This window comes from Trichosurus vulpecula, chromosome X (assembly GCF_011100635.1).
Source record: "Trichosurus vulpecula isolate mTriVul1 chromosome X, mTriVul1.pri, whole genome shotgun sequence".
Taxonomy (NCBI): domain Eukaryota; kingdom Metazoa; phylum Chordata; class Mammalia; order Diprotodontia; family Phalangeridae; genus Trichosurus; species Trichosurus vulpecula.
Window position 1 is genome coordinate 44,305,843 of NC_050582.1, and position 6,000 is coordinate 44,311,842.

A 6,000-nucleotide genomic window follows, 5' to 3' on the forward strand; every position below is an offset into this window, starting at 1 on the left:
TGAATGCACCAAAATAATTACAATTGTAAGTCACACAATTTTTTTGTAACTTCTGGAAGAGACATTAGAGCTCACATAACCCAATCCACTTGTATATTTTTCAGTTTTTACTGAAGAATTTTGTTTTAGTCTGAAATATCACATACAGTATAAATAAAATCAAAAGCAACCCAAAAAGCACAACAAAATAAAACGTCTCATTTTAGAAGAACAATACACACAAATGATTGTACATGCCACTGTAGATTTCTGTTATTTACCAACTGTTAAAAGAAACTAAGGCTGTGGGCATTAACTATAACAAGGTAGTACCAACATCATCCATTGTATTTAATGTGAGTTTTGTTACTTCTTAATGTTGTATTAATTTATATCATGCTTCTCAGTGTGTATGTTTCTGAGGGTTCTTTTTCATTCCCTCTGCATAATTTTGTCTTCCTATATTCTTCATATGTCTCATTTCTTACGGTGCAAAAATATTCCATTACATTAATATACCACAATTTATTCAGCCATTCTCGAATGGTTGGGCACATACTTTTCTTCCAGTATTTTTCTATTACAAATAAAGCTTTACAGATGGCTTTTTTCTTCCTGTCAACCTCCTCCTGAGGGGATAAACCTATGACCTAGTAGTGGGATTCCTGAGTCAATGGGTATGAATATTTTGGTCATCCTTATTGTATAATTCCATATTGGTTTCTTTTTTTAAAAAAATAGACAATTGCAATCTTTTGTTTTTCACACTAACTAGATTTCTACTTGCATCTTTCCTTCTCCTAGAGAATTATCCCTTATAACAAAGGATTTTTTTCTAAATAAAAATAGGAAGAAGGGGAAAACAATCAAAATTGATCAGTGCATCAGAAAAAAATCTGACATTATATGCAATGTCCCACACCTGTGGATACACCTACTTCTGCAAGGGGATGAGGGGAGATGTTTTCTCATTTATCTTCTTTGGGACAAAGCTTATTCTTTATAATATTGTGATGTTCATTTTTTTATCGTTTTGTAGTTTTTGTTCTTTCTATTTCTATTGATATGATCACTGTGTGTATTGAATGTGCTCACTTCACTTTTCAGTTCACATAACTGTTTCCTTGTTTCTCTGTATTCATCATATCATTCTTTCTTACAGCTCAGTAATATTTGGTGTCATTCATGTACCACAATGTAGCTAGCTATTCCCCAACAAATGGGAATCTTCTTTGTTTTCAGTTTCTTTGCTACCACAAAAATGTTCTTGTAAATATTCCAATGGATATGGAGCATTTCTTTTTCTCAGTAACCTCCTTGGAGTATGAGCTTAGCAGTGGAATATCTGGGTCAAAGGAAAGGGACATTTTAGCCACTTTATCTGCATAATTCCAAATTATTCCCAGAAGCCTTTTACTAACTCACAGCTCCACCAACAATACATTCCTGTGTCTGTCTTTCTACAGATGCTCCAACATTGATTATTCCCACTACAATGAGATTCTGGACTCATTCTTCCCGAGGAAGGCCAGCTACATCTCTACCTTCAGGTTCTAGGGTATCCTTGAGGTATTAGGGGTGTCTTTCCATAATGCTATCAACTTGTGCTCCCATTCCTGTATTCTCTTCTCACTGCTACTGGTAATTGCCATTGGCTAGCACCCCAGTTCCATTTAACTGATTAACACTCATTTGCTTTTATAAATGGATATTGACTGCAAAGATATTGTGAGAAGTACAAACATTTCCCCCCAGGATTTGGGGGCACAATCTCCTTAAAGCAATTTTTATGTCGTATTAGCCCCAGTGAGATTACTCAGAAATGAAGCACAATCACTGAGTGAATCACCATAGCCCGCTTTTGTATGCCTTTGATCCATGCTGGGTTAAACAGCTTGTGTGGGACTTGGCATTTCTCTTATTATTAGAGATTTGGAACATTCTTTTATATAATTGTTAATAGTTTACAATTCTTCTTTTGAGAACTATTTGTTCCTATCTTTTGACCACTTATTTATCGGGGAATGGCTTCTGGTCCTATATATATACATATATGTATGTATATATATATGTATATATATACATATATATGTTTATATATGTATATATACATACATATATATATGTGTATATGTATATGTATATATATATATATATATATAGTTATCTACATATCGTGGACACCAAACTCTTATGTGAGATATTTGATGCTAAGATTTTCTTTACTGTCAACTGCTTCCTATATCATAAATTCATTAATTTTTATAAAAAGCTTTCCAGGTTTATATAATGAGAATTATCTATATTATCTTTTGTATTTGCTTCTACCCTTTGGTTAAGAATTCATCTACTTATGGCTGTGATGTATATGGTCTGCTTATCTTCAAATTTAGGGGCAGCTAGGTGGTGGAGTGGATAGAGAGCCAGGCCTAGAGTCAAGAAGACCTGAGTTCAAATTCAGCCTTAGATACTTACTAGCTGTGTGACCCTGGGCAAGTCACTACACCCTGTTTGCCTTAGTTGCTCATCTATAAAATGAGCTGGAGAAAGAAATGGCCACCTCTCCACTATCTTTGCCAAGAAAATCCCAAATGGGGTCACAGAGGGTCAGAAGCAACTGAAAGGACTGAAAATAACAATATCTTCTAATTGTTTTAATCTTAAATATTCAGGTAGCATATTAATTTTGAATTTAATATAGAATAAGATGTTGATCTAAGCCTAATTTCTGCCAATTGATTTCCAGTTGTTCCAGCAGTTCTTATCAAATAGGGAGTTCTTTCCTAAATAATTCATATTTTCAGGTTTATCTAACATTGGTTTCTGAGTTCCACTACTTCTTATTCTCTCTTGTCTAATCTGTTCCATTGATTTACTTTTTTAAAATGACTGACAAATTCTTTTGATGATTGCTACTTTATAGTACAGTTTGAGGTCTGGAAATGCTATTTTGCCTTCATTCCTACCTTTTAAAAAATTTCCCTTGATATTCTAGATTTTGCATTCCTCCAAATGAATTTTGTTTTTATTTTATCTAGTTCCATAAAGTATCCTTTGGGTAGTATGATTATATAGCATTAAATCTGTAAATTAACCTTGGTATTATTGTCATTTTTATTATACTGGTACAGCCTAACCATGCACACCGAATATTCCTCCAGCTATTTAAATTATTCTTTATTTAAGGAACATTTGCAATTGGATCTGTACCAATATTGTGTGTGCTTTGGTAGTTTGACTCCCATATGTTTTATGTATTTTGTGGTTATTTTGAACGGGCTTTTCCCTTCTATTATTGCCTCTTAGATTTTGTTGTTATTATATAGAAACGCTATTAGTTTTGTGAGTTTATTTTATAGTCTGCAACTTTGCTGAAGCTATTAATTGTCTCCATTAGCTACTTGGCTGATTTCTTAAGATTTTCTAAATAAACCATCTTGTCATTCACAAATAGGGATAGTTTTACTGCCTCTTTGTCTATCTTTGCACTCTCAAAGTTCTTTATCTTTTCTTATTGTCATTGCTAGCATTTCTAGAGCTATATCAAGTAATAACAGTAAGAATGGGCATCTATGCCTCATTCCTATTTTTATAAGGAAAGTTTCTAGTGTTTCCTGATTATATATAATGCTTGCTTTTGTTTTAGATTTTTTATTATATTAAAAAAGATCACTCTCTGCCTAAACTTTATAGAGTTTAGCATAAATAAGTGTTGTACTTCTTAAAAAACAAAAAAAAATCCTTTTTTATATCTATTGATATTCCTATAGCTTTCCATAACAGTGGGATCCACTTACAGCTCCACCAGCATTGAATTAACATGCTTATTTCCTGCAGCCCCGTATACATAGAATTTTTCTCTTTTACCATATTTGCCAATGTGATGGGTGTACAGTGATATCCCTGGGGTTGCTTTAATCTGCATTCCTCTGAGAATTAGCAATTTTAAATACCTTTTCAAAGGGTAGTCGAAATGGGGGGCTATAAAATAAGAAACTTGGACTACATGATCTTTACACTACAATCCTTTATACTGCTAATCTATTACCCCCTACTTTTAGTGACTGTAAATTGTTATTATTAAGAAGAAGAAAAAGAGGAAGCATTGAGCAAGTGGTTGTCATGCAGATTTGTTTATAGAAATGGAAGGGTTTGAGAGAGCAATTCAGAATCAGGTGATTGCCAGTAGAAATTACAAAAAAAGTTACCCTTAAGGAGTCCAGACTTACTGATTGATGCTGAGTACACAATGAGGTGGTGGGAACTGTTCAACACAGCATTGCAGGCAGGATGAAAAAAAAGAGCACTTACCAGCTGCCCAGAATGGCATGATTGGCTAGCTAGAATTACATACCAGCAGCTAATTACCTTTAATAAATTAGTAGATGAGAAATCCCCATACACTGAATACGTATCGAAAAATATCCTTGAGAATTCAGCAAATAAACAACAGAACCTAGAGCATTATTATAGACAGAACTGCTGCCCATAACTGCCCAGATATAACAATGATTCGTAAAAATTTAAGAAAAATCTTGTTAATATGTAATCTCTAAACTGCGGGAAATGAAAAGCTTTCCAAATACAGGGACTTCGTGGAAGAAATCAAAATCACCTCAGAATAGGATGAGGGCCATATCATCCTCATCATTTTGTCTCCTCCTGGAGCTATTTCATTGTCATCCCTCTCCTGGCTCTGCCTCTAATGCTCCAGACTTCTTTTTCCACAATATGCCAGCAGCTTTCTTACCCTGGAAGATGCCTTCACCTCCTCGCTCCAGCCCTGTAGCCTCCTCATGATCAAAGGTCCCTTTGCTGCTGTAACCTCTTCCTCTGATTCCTTCTGGAACCTACATTTTAGGGAAAGGCCCAGGACAGCTTCTTTTTTTTACTTATGTCCGTATTTCCAGTGCTTAGCATAGTGCCAGGCATATAGTAAGTACTTAATAAATGCTTCACTACTGGACTTGTTTCAAAGATGCTTTCAATGATTCTACAGAAGACGAGCTTACATCCAAGTAGTTCCATACAATTACTAAAAAACCAGTCACTTTAGCTGCCTATGCAGGATGGTAACTTGCCCTCCGATCATGTTTCTCAGAACCCCATCACAAAAGATGAGAAGAAAGAAATAATGGTGACAGCAACAACAAAACAACAACTCACATTAACAAAACCCTTTAAGGTTTGCAAAGCACTTCATCAAATGTTCATTCTGCACCTGCTCTGGGAGCAGAGGTGTCAAACATGCCACATCCCTGGCCAACCAGATTAAAATGTCATTTGGAAATATTTAAGCAAATAAATAAAATACAATAGAACATCGATAATGTTAATATGGGGTTTTCTAAATCATATATAGCCTTTAGGGCACCTTAGGCACAGCTTAGTTCTATTTGAGTTTGCCACCACTGCTCTGAGAGTAACCACTAAGTCAGAGGTGAGGAACCTGCGGCCTTGAGGGCACATGTGGCCTTCTAGGTCCTTAAGTGTGGCCTATAAATTTGGATTCATTCAAAAGGCCATACTTAAGGACCTAGAAGGCCACATGTGGCCTTAAGGCTGCAGATTCCTCATCCCTGGGCTAAGCTCTCCCTGGTTCTCAGAGCCCACTATTTTCTCTACCTTTTCGCCTGTTCCCTTAGCACAGCCTTTTTGGGAATGGCATTGTTTTAATCTCATTGGTTTAGGGGTTGGTACATGAATTATCCAATCAGAGTATGGCTTGTTATACCCCAATCCTATTCCACTTTGACCTTGTCCTTGCTGTGTTTCCTAAGCACTTGAGCCTCTATGTAAAGCTAGAATAAATATTTCCTCCAAGTAATAATAAATACTAAAAGAAAAGGCTCACTAAGGATCAGCACAACTCTCATTTACCCATTCATACAAGCACAAGCCGCCTTACTCCACCCTGAGCACTCTGAAGTTTGGGAGAGCCATTTGTCCCCTCACCAGGGAAGTCTAGGGATCGCAGCATGGATATAGACTTAATATAGAATCATAGTCATACATTTAAAA